This window comes from Sminthopsis crassicaudata, chromosome 4, assembly GCF_048593235.1.
Source record: "Sminthopsis crassicaudata isolate SCR6 chromosome 4, ASM4859323v1, whole genome shotgun sequence".
Taxonomy (NCBI): Eukaryota; Metazoa; Chordata; class Mammalia; order Dasyuromorphia; family Dasyuridae; genus Sminthopsis; species Sminthopsis crassicaudata.
In genome coordinates, this window is record NC_133620.1 from 138,332,156 (window position 1) to 138,346,904 (window position 14,749).

Sequence of the window (14,749 nt, forward strand, 5' to 3'; positions counted from 1 at the left end):
GTTTTATTCACTGTTCAATATAAATAGAGGAAAAAATGAAATAAAAAGCTCATAGGGAGTTTGGCACATAGGGAACATTGCATGATGGAGATGAGTTTTGACTGGGAAATTGATTGATGAGAATCAAGGGGGAGGGTATATCTGGCAGAGTTCAGTAAGAACAAAGGGACAGAGGAATGTACAAGGGATAATAAAGAAATTAGACTAAATAGAATGGAGTGTTTTTTTTTTTTTTTTGGATGAATCAAGGAATTGTAGAGGCAAGGCACTTTAGATATAATGTAGTCCAAAGTTCTCTATTAAAAGATGAGGAAACACAATAAGTAAATAAATTACTTGAAGTCACACAGGTAGTTAATGGCAGAATTAAATAGGACTTGGGTCTCTTTAACTTTCAGAACTGAATTTTTCCCATTTATACCATGGCACTGTTCATTTTGTGCAGTGGTTCTTATGATCTGGATTGTGCCAGATTATTAATTTATTAAGCCTATTGTCCAACAAATCAGGACCAATAGCATTCCTCAATTTTGACGCTGGACCCTGAATACAAGGGAAGACATACTTTTATACATAAAATCAATCAAATAAGACCAATTTTAAAAGAAAACAATTAACCAGGACATATATTTAGGTAATCTGACTTCTAACTGGAGAAAAGATTAGGGAATACAAATTGGGAAGGAAATTAATAAAAGGTAGTCCTTTATAGTGTTTGCCAATTTCCAAAGTGCAAATATAATGAAAATTTAATGATCAGCTCTAGAGAGCCAGTTTGAACTGGCTCCAGCACACCCTACGTAAACAACATGACTTCTCTTGAGCACTTTTTATCCTAGAAGGGTAAAAATTGGTCCATCAGATTAGTGAATAATTTCATATCTACTGTCCTACTCCTGTTGAATGAATACCCACTAACATAAGATGGGCTGTGAATATGAACATTTAATGTAAATGAATTAGGTGTCTCAAATCTCTTTTTGATTATTTAACTTTGTTACAAATTTGTGTTCATAGGGAAATCTAGGTCATGGTAATTGTAACTGAAAGATTCTTGTCTTCTATCAGTCAGTTGGTTATGCTTAAATATGGGATCATAAGCAGTAATTGAAAGAGGTCATTTGCACTGTTCTCTGAATAGTCCAAAGGAAACATGGTGAGGACCACTAGTCAGGCATGTTACAATGTGGATTTTTTTCTGATGTGGATTGGACTAGATGGCCTTCCACTTGAAAGATTCTGGTGTTCTGTCAATCAATCAATCAACAAAGCATTTTCTCTGGCTACATCCCCTCCCTGGAATGTTGTCCTTTCTCATCTCCATCTACTCTTGACTTACCAATAAAATTTCCATCTTCTATGGGAAGCCTTTCCCAACTCTCAAGTGCCTTTGCTCTGCTAATTATTCTCTATTTGTCATATATGTAGCTTGTTTGTACCTATTTGTTTGCTTATTGTCTCCCTTATTAGATTGTGAGCTCCCTGAGGTAGGAAGTGTCTTGGGGGCTGTATTGATGAACTGATTTATAAATACCTGCAAGCTAGGTGGTACAGCAGATTGAGTGCCAGACCTGAAGTCAGGAAGACTTTTCTTCCTAAGTTAAGATATGGCCTCTGATACTTACTAGCTATGTGACTTTGAGCAAATTATTTAACTTTGTTTGCCTCGGTTTTCTCATCTATAAAATAGGCTGAAGAAAGACATGGAAAATCATTTTAATTTCTTTGCTAAGAAAACCCTGAATGGAGCCTAAAAGAGTAGGACATAACTGAATACCAATACAAACATTGTACTCAGTTATTTGGATAAATTTCCCACCAATTTCAGTTTTTGGACTTCTCACATGTCCTTATATCTTCTTACTCTCCAAACTCTTTCAGTTTCCTTTTGTGTATTGTCTTACCCTTTGGGTTATAAATTAAATTATAAACTCTATGAGGGCAGTGACTTTTTTATTTTTAAACTTTATATCCATAGTTTTGAGAAGTGCCTATCACATAGTAGTAGTGAAGTATTAAAACAGTCCCTATCCTCAAGGAGCTTATACAAATAAGTATATACAAAGTCCATAAAAACCCAAAATAGTTTTGAGGAGTGTGGGAGTAGCTCTAGCAGTCCAGATGATCAGGGAAGTTCACATGGAGAAGAGGTATTGACCTGAGCTTGAAGGAAAACGAGAGATTCTTTTCCCTCTAAGCTTAATTCTTCTAGAGGATATCATGATTTTCTGTTAGATGAGCTGTTAGAGATCATCCACTTGGCTCTCTTGGAAGACATGAATCTAAATGATTTGCCTCAAGTCAGATATTCCGAATGCATCAAAGATCTAACTTTGAAAGTATAAAATAATGGGGAGCAGAGAGGGAAAAGGGAAAGAGAGCCAAGGAATAAGCAAGTATCTGAGGTCTACTTTGGCCATTCTATTTCACAGGTTTACAGCCCTCAAGATTTATTAGTTCTAGAAGTATTCAAGTTAGAGACTGATTTGGTTATTGTTATGAGTTGTTGTTCACATCTTTTCTCTGTTGATATAAAGAGAATTGGAAGATATGTATCTTTTTTGAACTTGTAATGAGAAACATATTCATAGATTACAACCACAGGATGCTAGTGATGGAAGAAATTTTAAAGGCATCCAGCCCATTTGGCAATAAAGCAAGAGTTTGCATCTTCCCCTATATGTGGCCACTCAGTATCAAACTGAATAGCTCCAGAACTAATACATTTTGAAAACTGCAAGCCTGTGAAATAAAATGACCAAAGTAGAATTCAGATACTTGTTCATTCCTTGCTTTCCTTCCCCTTTTTGTTCTTCCAGCTTTCACCAGTTATGCATGTCAACTTACTGCTTGTACTAAATTATAAAAGAATGGGAAATCATCATTATTAATATTTAAAACATTAAGAGCATAAGAAAGCATTAAGGAGACATATCTTATGGCTGTTAGGTTATAGCTATGCAAGTATTAAATATAGTTATGATATCATAAGCGTTTAAAGTGATTTGGCAATTTAATACTATGTGACACAATGAAAGATTAATTTGGCTACTATTTCCAAATGAAAGCATCCCACATATGGGCATAAGAAAAAAAGGGCAAAAATTAAACTTGACAACAAATCCCAAACCCAACATCATATTATTTTCTGATAGCTGAATCTGTTCCTTTATTCATTAATTTATTTTTAACAAGCAAAAAACTAAGTTTTGCTGTAATTCCATACTCTGAGAAAGGTGTAAGAATTAATCATTAATCATCCAGAGAAAGAAGTTAATGTGTTCTTAGAATAATTTTAAAAACAATTTTGAATTCACATTCATAGGACATAATGGATTTTTTTTTCATGCAGTAGGCTATGAAGTCTTTAGTTTCATTCCATGGGAAATTATAACTGTTAAATTAGCAGGAGGCAGCTTCCCTCATTGTTTCTTGAATTTAATAGAAGCCTACTAAGAATTAGCAGAAAAATATATGCTATTAAAAACTTTAGAACTCAAATATACCTTAATTACCCTCTGTTTTTTTGCTAAGGTATGTGCATATAAAACTTGGTATTAAAATTTCACTTATGTTGCTGTATTTAACCTGTAAAACTAATTTAGATGAAAATGGCAAATTTTTACTGATTTAGCTGAATTTTTGAAAGTATGGTCAACATTTTGGAATATCATTTGAAAGCTGAAAGATGATACATTTATTTTCCTGACTGAGTATTTTAATGATCTGATCTATTGTTTCTTTAAGAAGTTCAGTAGCCAGGACTAGAGAAAAATGTCACTTACATTGCACAATTACATAATTCCATAGACTGGAATCTATGTATTGGTTTGAAAAACATCCATAGAAGTATTAGGGGAATTGTAATAAGATGAAAAAATAAATGACTCCTGAACTGATAAATTCAAGCTAACCACCTGCATTTTTACACTTGTGTTTGACATCTCACAGTTTGCTTTCTTGGAAGGAAACTTGTTGTGATCAAGATTTTGTCAATGAATTCCTCTTTCTTTTTCTTAAAAGAAAGGTTTTTGCATAATTCCTTTGAGGTTAGATTTTCACATGTCAACCTTGCAAGCCCAAGTAACTCGGATAGTATATTTGAGTCCAAATATAGTTTCTCTAAATCTTCATGTTATATCTACTAATCTTCTCATTGGTCATAGGAAGTAAATCTGGAAGGAATCTTAGAATTTAATCCAACCTCTTTTTTTTTTTTTTATAGATGAGTAATCTGAGGACTAGTAAGGAGAGCAGCACTATTTCTGTTTTGATCCATCACCAGGACTTAGCACAGGGCTAGTACATAGTTGCATCTTCTAGTTCTTTCTGTCACACTTTTAAATTCATTCTCTAGTTTTATAAAATCCCCCAATTCTCTACCCTTCCCCAATGTCTTAGGCTACCACTCCTGCTCTGACTCCACCTTTCTCCTTTAAAAATCTCAAGCTTACAGCTAAGGCTCAATTTTACACAGAATAATAATGATGGTAATAATATCATTTATATAGCACTTTAAGTTTTTCAAAGTGTTTTATAAGTTCTCATTTGATCTCTACCCTTGAATCCCTTGACCTCTTGCCCTATTGTTGTTCCTCTTTTTTTCTAGCCTCATCTTGGATTTCTCTATTTCTGTACCTATTCTGTTTAATGTCATGAAAGGAAGCTATATGACTATGCTGGCTAGACCCCTATAGTAATTTCTGTAATCCACACTCAGTTCCCACAGTCTTCTCTCTGGGGATAGATGGCTCTCTGTATCACAAGGTCATTGGAACTGGCCTGAATCATCTCGTTGTTGAGAAGAATCGAGTCCATCAGAATCGATCATCATATAATCTTGCTGCCATGTACAATAATCTCCTGGTTCTATCTGAGCAGCTTTTTATAATACTTTCCACAGAAATTATTTGAGTCTGTATCAAGTAAATCATATTACTCTATAACCTCAAATTTTTTTTCAGTAATGAGTTCTTTTTCTCAATTTCATACTTCCAGTAATCTCAGCATCATCTCGTAGATCTTTTTCCTTTTGCTCCATTTTTTGAGATTGAAGTATCTCTTCTTCTTATCAACTCCTCTACTCATACCCCTGATCCTACACTATTCCTGTTGGTCCTGATATATATATACATTCACTTGTACATGAAAAGGTTATCTCAAGTCACACAGGGAAAGTCTAATCCTGAATTAACTGGTTCAGGATTGACTTTGAGGTCACAAAACAGGACCAACAGGAAGGATGTAGGATCAGAGACATGAATAGAGGAATTGACAATAAAAATTGACAGTAAACAAATATTTATGACATTATATTTCCCTGCAAACCCCCTATCAAGAAGTCATGATGTATCATGAGAATTTTAGCTGTATTTTCTTCCTTGTTCCACCTACTTTGTTCTGGGGACAAAAGTCTAGTTCTAGATATAGCCATATTTCCATGTGTGATTATAACTTCCTACTAACTGAACAATTAATTACATATTTCCCTGACATCCAATTATATATCTTAACAATATTTTTGGTAAAAGTCTTATAATTTCAGATCATAAAAAATACTTTGTTGAAACTTAGTCTCAAAATTTCTCATAATTTAATTTTAAAAATCTTTTAGCTTTATTGCATATTTTCTTATGCCACAATTGCTTCCCTTTAAACTCTCCCATTGAATCCTCTTTTGTAACAAAGCAAAAGTTCAATAATTAGAGTGCATCAGAATTCAATAGCTTTTTGATGTTTTTACCATTTTTATTATTATTATCATTGAATATATCATTCTTCTGATTCTGTTCATTCTTTATCAGCTAATACAGGTCTCCAAATATATCTCTGAATTTTTCATATTATTCATTTCTTTTCATTATTTGTATGGAAATGAATTTCAACAAAGAAGCTTATTCCATTAAAGTATATCAATGACTCTAAAATTTATTTAATTTTTATTTATAAAAGTAACCCTTAGAATATTTCTTGGGGTAGCAAAAGAGAAGTGATTGGTTAAGATCACATAGTCATCCTGATTCTTCATCAGTATTATAGGCTGATCAATTTTGATGAACATGACTCTTTCCAACAATGACATGATTGAGGCCAGTTCCAATGATTTTGTGATGAAGACAGCCTTGTTACCCAGAGAAAGGACTGTGGGAACTGATTGTGGATCACAACATAACAATCTTACTTTATTGTTGTTTATTGCATTTTGTTTTCTTACTCATTTTCTTTTCTTATTGATCTGATTTTTCCTTGTGCAGCAAGACAATTGTATAAATATGTTTACACATATTGGATTTAACATATCTTTTAACATGTATAACATAATAGATTGTTTGCTATCTAGGGGAGGGGGTGGGGGGAAGAAGGGGGAAAATATGAAACACAAGGCTGTGCAAGGGCCAATGTTGAAAAATTATCTGTGCATATGTTTGAAAATAAAAACCTTTAAAAAAAGACTGGTTCTTTATACATGATGCCATGCTGTCTCATAATTTCTTACAATGCAATAATATTATATTGCATTCAATATTAATTGGTTCAACTATTTCTCAATCAATGGTTTCTCATGTTTTTCTAGATTATGTGTGTGTGTGTGTGTGTGTGTGTGTGTGTGAATATTTACTTTTATAATTGAATACTGTAACATTTCTATAGAGTAAAAATAAGGGGAAATCTAACCTAGAAGAGGGACAATAGGGGTTGGGGTTGGAGTGAGAATGCTAGGATAGTAGTGGCATGAGAATCAATTATAGAAGGAGACCAGCAAATGCATCGATTAACCTACACAGCAACTTTTACATTTTGGTCTACTCAGGTGATTAAATGGTTTATATATGGGAAATAATGAGCTACAATGCACTGAATGAAGTAGATGCTCAGAAAACATTTGTAGATTTACTGATTGTTACCAAATATTCAACTGGAATGCTGGACTTAGGAAGACCTGAGTTCAAAATGGCCCTCAACATTTACATTTGTGACCCTGTTAATCTCTATCTATATTAAATTCTATTTGCTTCAGTTTCTGAATTGTTAAAATTAGGCTAATAATAATCTTTCTTATTTTTTTGGCTCAAATGAGATAATTATAAAAAATTGTAAAAATGAGATAATTGAAAAAATGAACTTGGCAATAAATAATAATTTACCAATAAATAATAATTAATTGAAACAGCTTAACCTGAAATATAGTAGGCACTATATACTTATTCTCTTTTTTCCCCCCATAAGCAGTTAAAAAAAAGAAAATCATTCAATCAAAGTGTCTATAAAGGCAAAGTTATATGGATACTCAGTCCTCTAAAATTTACATTTAGAATAAATTTAACGACTGTCTTTTGCTGCCTTCAGTTTGCCTTTCAAAGTCCTTCATGACCTAATCCTCTCCAACTTTTCTAATCTTCTTAAAATTTCTTGTCCTTTGATTCCATTCACATACCCGGAGTCCCAGCAAAAACTGGCCTCTTTGCTCTTCTTCACACATGATGCTCCATCTTCCTTTTCTGGGCATTTTCACCGGCTATCCCTCATGCCTATATCTTTTTCTTTCCTCATCTTTGTCTTCGTTTTGCCAATTACCTTAGAGCCTCAGCTAAAAAACCCACTTTCTGCAAGGAGCTCTTCCTAGTCCCTCTTAATCTTTATACCTTCCCTTTGAGATCAGCCCAATTTATCCTCTAAATATCTTGTTTGCATATAGTTTTCATGTTGTCTCTTCCATTTTGCTGTACACTCTTTAAGAGCAAGGACTATTTTTAATGTTTATTTTTTTATCCCCAATGCCTGGCATATGATAAAAGCTTAATAAATACTACTAGATTAACTGACTCTCCTTCATATTGGGCATAAATTCTTGGCTTTTGAAAATAGTACATTATTATAGAACCTTATTCCTCAGCCATTGTTTAAGAAACCGCCTGTATGAATAAAATGTAGAGTTATAATTTTAACCTTTTTTTTCAGTGTTAAAAGCCTCTAGTTCTCCTTTGGACAGATGATAATGACATATCGATAGATCCAGAGAAAAGAAGATCTAAATTAATTCATATACTTCTCATAACTGTTATAAGCCTGTAAAAAAAGTCATGAAGTTAACATAGGAGTAGAAATAGAATTTAAAAGGTTTAAAATGTTTATTCTATTCTATTTTTCTCCTCCCCCCCAAAAAAAACCCCTTCAATTCTGAAGAAGTATGAAACTTAAATGTTTGAAATGTATACATGGCCATCCAGGCTTTCTTTGAGATTCTGTTTCCATAGCTACAGAGTTTTCAAGTTCATCCTCCTGATAAGATCTTTGGTAGTTATGATGATCAGCTCACTATTGTAGAGTAAGGAGAGGAATTATGGCACAGTGGGAAAAGTCGTAGTTGTGGCCTACAAAATCCTGCAGTTAAGTTCTGTCCTGTCACATAAGCCTGTATAATGACTTTAGTGTACTCACTTGTGAAATGAGGGAATTGAATTAGTTGATCTTTAAAGTTCCTCTTATCACTAAATTTAAGACTCTATTTTACCTCATTCTGATGCTATAGTGGGAGATTTTTTAGATTTCTCTTTGCGAAACTAACTGTATCCAGGCTGATAATATGAATAAGAACTTATATGCTTTTTCTTGATTAGCCTTGAGGTAAGCAGAATTAGAGTAAGATAGATCATAACTATGCTTGGATTTGGAATATTTAATTGATTCATCTTAAAAACTAAGCCATGCTTTTAACTGTTGAGCAACTGAAGGACCCAAGGTCTTATACCCCTTATTTTGCTAATTTACAAGCCTGAAGCAAGCATGTTTGTATCTTGGATCAAATTCACACACTCAAGTGGCTTGCATTGATAAATAGTTCCTTTTAAGAAAGTCATTCTTTGGCATGCCAAAAGACTTTATTTGGGAGTTTCTAACTTAAAATGTTTTTGTTTTTTTATGGTGATTGTATTTTTTTTTAATTTCTAAATGTCATTTTTTTCATTTCTTAAAAACATCCCCATTGTTTATCATCAGGCAGCTATTGAGATTAATGTGAAATTTAAGCAATTAAGTGGTATATAACATATAGAATTCTAAATGTAGAATATATTAATATGTTTACATGTATATGTACATGTATATACATATACAATACATGCATATATACATATGTATATACATACATATAGTAACTCAAAGACATATCAGGAAGTTTCTGAAAGCTTTTGAAAAGGAAGGTGATATGTATATTAGAAGTAGTATTTGGAAGATGTGTAAAGGATAGATTGAAAAGAGAAGATTTGAGAGAGGAAGACTTCTCTGCCTTTGACATAGATCCCTGTTGATTCTTTTACTTTAATTTTAGGGGGCCAAAGTACATGATTTCATTTAAATTTTAATAATTAGATAAACTTTTTTAAAGGAGTATTTACTTTAAATGTATAATAAGAATAAACATGCAAAGCAATACCTGGGGCACAAGTTTACAGCTAAACTAATTTTTATGTAATTTTTGTAAACTAAATTTTTTTATATTCCAAGTACAAAGGTCCTTGGTTTCTCAGTTCTGCTGAGCTGGCTGCAACATTTAGCCTTCTGAGCTTCATCACTGTTGTGACTTTCTCTCCCAGGTGTGGGACTCTATTCCCTGTGCTTAAAACTAGATAAGAATAAACAAACAATGCTGAAATCTCAGGACTATTTTATTGAGATCACAGGACCTAAGGAGGAGGGGAATCCGGAGAATCTCTTTCATAACCAATTTAGTCTATACCTGAGACATTCATCTCTGGATACCATCAGAAAGAGACAGCTACTGTGCCTCAATCAGGTAGATTTAAAAAAACAGGTTGTTTTGGCTATGCAAGACTTCTTCCATGAGTGGAAGTAGGGATGTCTCTATCTTAGGTGTTTTGGGTATATGCAAAAGCCCCATTACATATATATATGTATGTGTGTGTATCAATAGAGATGTAGATAAATAGATAATCATAGATAAGAAAATGAAGTTCTTGGAGTGCAAGTTATTCTGCTTCACTATTAACCAGTTAAACCAAGGCCTTAAATAGACAAAACCAATATCTTGAAAGAAAACAGCTGGCTAAAAAAAATGATACTAGAAAATGGAATTTAGATTTCCTGATCATGGTATAAAAATGTAAGAATGGCAAAATCCTAGCCAGTATTGAAATAAAATTAAGGAGAGCTGTTAAAAATGTATTTACTTTCTTTTCTTTTTGACCTATTCACTTTACTGATGTACAACTTGACATTGGCATATGACTATCATATTTATAGAAGCACTTTTTGAAGTTACAGAAAGTAGATATCAGGTAGAAGCCTATTGATTAGGAAATGACTAAACACATGACACATGAATATAAAGCAATATTATTGTATTATAAAAATTAAGATAATAAATGCTAAGAAACATGGAAAGACATAAAAACTAAAGAAAAGAAAGCAGAATTTGTCAGTTTAATAACAATGTAAATGAAAGGAACACAAAAATGATTGAAACAATTTTCTAAAATTATAATACAAAAAATAGGTCCCTAAAGAGAAATAGCAGAAAGTACCACCTCACCCCTATTCTTTGCTGAGGTGGGGGACTATAGGAATGGAACTCTATAAATGATGTCAGATTAATTTAACTGTAAATTTTGTTGAAGTAGCTTTATTTCCTCCTTTTTTGTTTTTTGTCATATTGTTTGAGTGTAGTGGAAGTTGGGGAGATTGGTAGATGTAGGTAATATAAAACAAAAAAAATCAATAGAATTATTTTTCCTAAAAATACTTTTTTCCTGAAGTTTTGCAAATCCAATCATAACAGCTTTAGATTAAAAGTAAGAAAAGGCAAAGAACTGCTACATAAGGATAGATGGATGGATAGATAAATAGATAGTACTATCTTCAGGCTATCTCTAATACTCTGTCACTGGTGATACCCAAAATCCATTTGTCTCATGGGGAGAAAGCCACCTATCTTTTCCATGCTTTCTGAAAAAAAGAAAATTAAGTTTCTAAGGACTTAAAGGGAATTTTGTTTGGAAAAATTCTAGGAAGTACTATGGACAGAGGGAGATTTATTGAGGAATCAGCATGGATAAAGATGTTCACAGTCCATAGTATATAAAGGTATTAAAGTACAGTTTTACTTCTGCATAAGCTATAGGACATTTGCTATTTCCATTTGCTTCTTGGCACAAAGTAAAGACTTAGTAAATCCTTGTTGATTTGACTGCTGTTTACATCTTTTCATTCAACTTTTTATCATCTAACCCATCTTTTCTATTAGAAAACCACAAGAAACTATTTTTAAAAAAATCTTTAAATTGAAAAGATTAGACTAAATGATTATTTCTATCTGCACAAGTTTATGAGGTCAAATCAATTAGAAGAAAAATAATCTGTAAAACATTAAGATTTGTAAGATTTTACTGATGGCACTCATATCCAGCAATACTGGTCACAACAAAATTTTAGTATCATGAAAAGAAATCTGAGTCATGTATAGGAAAATATTTTAGAACTTTTAATCAATTTGATCTCCCTTGAGTAGAAGAAGAGACAAGTTGGAAAGAATAAGGAGATAAAAAATAGAGGGAATGGGTAGAGTCAGAAAGTTAATTAGAAACAAAAGTGAGGCATGAGTATAGGAGCTAGAGTCAAGAGGGTCCAAGTTCAAATCCATCCTAGACACTTGTTAGTTATGGGATCCTAGGCAAATCACTCAATTTCTGCCTTAGTTTCCTGATCCAAAACAATGAGGATAAGATGCAGGACCAAATGAAATAACACATATAAAGCACTTTGCAGACTTTAAAGTGTTACATAAATATTGATCATATTATCATTATCTTTAGCTTCATTTAAAAGGCAGCTGAGAAACATCAGAACATATATATCAAAGGGAAGAAATAAAGAAAAATTGTGTACTGAGGTGCAGTAGGGAAGAAGTTGATCAATTAAAATTTAACAGAGTAGTATTTATATTAACTTTTTTCTTCTTTTTTTGCTGAAGCAATTGGGTCACACAGTTAAGAAGTGTTAAGTGTCTTGAGGTCAAATTTGAACTCAGGTCTTCCTGACTTCAGGGCTGGTACTCTATCCATTGTGCCACCTAACTGCCCCTGTATTAACTCTTAATTGTTGGAGTAGTATAAATTAAATGGCCTAATACAAGATGCTTCATGTTGAATCATAGATGAAGCACTTAAGAAGTCATCTTGTCCAATTGCTTGATTTTATTCAGATACTCATATAAATTCTGTTACTAGCATAGTCACAGAAACAATTTTTTTTTTGTGAGGGGGTGTACAATTTAGATTTAGTAACTTTAGAGAATATTTCAGTGACAACAGAAATGAATTCAATCTAGATCATAGGAATTGTAGAGACCACCTAGTTCAACCCCTTAATTTTACAGATAGAAGTGAAAGATGTTGTTTGTTGATTGCAGGATTTTATCTTGATTTGCAAGTAGTAAATTGGATTGAAGTGAGGCAGAGTTGTTCAAAGTCATCAGCCTCATACTTGTCCTCAGAGTCCCGTGGCAAGACTCAAGTCAAAACAACTGGCTAATAATGTGGGAAACCTTTTTTTTTTTTTTTTAAACTGGAATTGAAAGCCTAGTGTTGAAGGGAATTGCCCAAATGGCAAAGTTTAGGATTTGAATTCAGATCCTATCATTTGAACTCCTGCTGATTTTCCATTATACATGGCAACGCATTCAATTCCACATTAGGTCTCTAGTAGAAATTTAATTCAATTCTACAGACATTTTAACAAACATGCTATGGGCTTGGTAGTTGGAGTGCTTGGTATTAGGAGATAACAAAATGGCAAGGAGGTAACGATCTAATGGGGGTGAAGGAGAAGGAAGAGGAAAGGATAGGCTAGGACCTATGTAGAAATAAATGTGATACAAGGAACGTATTATAGGAGCAAAGGAGAAAATAGGAACATTTGAGCAGAGTTAGAGATCACTTTCTGTAAGGTCTCTGGATTAAGCAAACATATAGTAGATATTTAACAAATATTTATTAATTTGAATTATGAAGAATAGTTACACTATCAAACTAAATATTGTACTTGAATTTTTTTTAACCACTAGGTGGCTCTTTGGATACACTTTAGGGTTATAGGAAAAGCTAACCTTTTGATGAAGGCATCATTACAAATTCATTAAGAATGTGTTTCCTGGATATCTTACTAGTTATTTTCCCCACATTTTTCCTAGTGAATGAAAGAGAATAACCAGAATAACCCCTAGTAAAGAACCTAACTATAGATCCAAGTACCTGGGTTGGACTTTTGCTCTTGTATACTATTGCAGGTTTCCTGGCTGTTCCTGATCAGCCTTGAAAAAGAATCCTAGCAAGGATGCTAATTAGAAGAAAATACTAAGGTTATTCTGCTGGCTATTATGTAAAGAAGGACTTAGCAGCCCAGAAATTATGCTAATGAGGAACCAAAGCATCAAGTTTAAATCCCTTTCAAATAAGAATGGATCATAACCACAAAAAGCAGTGGGGAAGTCTCTCAATCATACTACCACAAAATCTATTGGATGTTATTCCGGGAAAGGTAAGCCAGTTTGCTGACCTCCTTTTCTTATGCTTTAATTGAAATGTGTCATTGTTCATTAATTTGTCAAGAAGAGAGTTAGAAGAGAAAAAAGATAACATTTAGCTTGTTTATCAGTAATTCTCCGAAAGGTTCCCAAACAATAGGTTAATTTTCAGTTCTATTGGTCAGGTGATGACTGGTTGTTGGGATGTTTCTTAGGCAACCTAATTCAAGAGGAAGTGATCCTCGCTTGTGCTGAGAAATGTTCACGAAGTTTTGGACTTTCTTTGACTGCATGTATATGACAGATATAAGCCTGGAAGACTTACTCCAGGTCATCAGAGACCTGCTTTCAGCAAGGATTGTCTTCTGAGATATAGGAAAATGATGAGAAAAATAATGATTCTTAGCTTTTCCTGATAATAATGAACTCTTCAGTTTAGGCTAAAATTGCTCCTAACAATAACCAAGAATTTCTTTGGATTAGGAGCTAGTCTGATATGGAAAGGTCATAGCCCATGAGCCTGAAAAATGGGATCCAGGATCAAAGATCTACCTGTTAGTACCTTCTACATCCAGTTCAAAGACATGCTAGGGATTGTACTTCTGACAATCTAACATAATTAACAGCTTTTCTTTTATCTTCTGTTGCTTCATTGCTGTTGTCTAATCATACCTTTTCCTTCTCCAACTCATCTTATAGATGAGGAACTGAGATAAACAGGATTTGTGCAGAATCAAATAGCTAGTAAGTGTCTGAAGCTGGGTTTGAACTCAGGAAGATGAGTCTTCCTAATTCCAAGTTGATCTGAATTCAGGTCCCCCTCTTTTCAAGAGTAGCACTCTATTCACTGAACTGTCTAGTTGACCTGTAGCTGCTCACTTCAGTTAGTAGGGAATAAAAGATTACAGATTTTGTCAGGCACTTAGTAGATATGCCTTGTGCTTCAGGCTGTGGTAAGAAGTTTAATGATGACAGGAATTGAAATTTTTTGGCTAAAACCAGGTTTTTTAGATTTGTGGATTTTTTTCCCTCACTCATTTCTAGATTGTCAAGAGATGACAGCTGATGTGTGAATTATGAAGGACAAGTATGTGAGAGCCCTGCTAGTCTCTTAATGTGATAGATTACAGTATAGTTATTGTGTTGAAAAGAAAGTATTTTTAGTCATCAGAGTTTTTTTTTCTAAGATAAACTCTTTGTACCATCTGCCAA

At 33.3% G+C, this 14,749-nt stretch overlaps 1 protein-coding gene across 6 annotated transcripts in view; it reads left to right on the forward strand.

The window, feature by feature from the left end:
• Positions 1-14,749, forward strand: part of IPCEF1 (interaction protein for cytohesin exchange factors 1) — a 190,297-nt gene that overhangs the window by 64,784 nt on the left and 110,764 nt on the right. The window contains exons 1-3 of one of the 6 annotated variants that reach the window (XM_074309472.1): positions 8,288-8,387; positions 9,594-9,793; positions 13,301-13,551. The exons of 3 other annotated variants lie outside the window; for them this stretch is intronic. The gene's annotated coding sequence lies outside the window, so the exon portion shown is untranslated. Of the gene's footprint in view, positions 1-8,259; positions 8,626-9,593; positions 9,794-13,300; positions 13,552-14,749 lie in introns of those variants that run through there. 2 more of the 6 variants (XM_074309474.1, XM_074309473.1) reach the window with 2 other exon arrangements.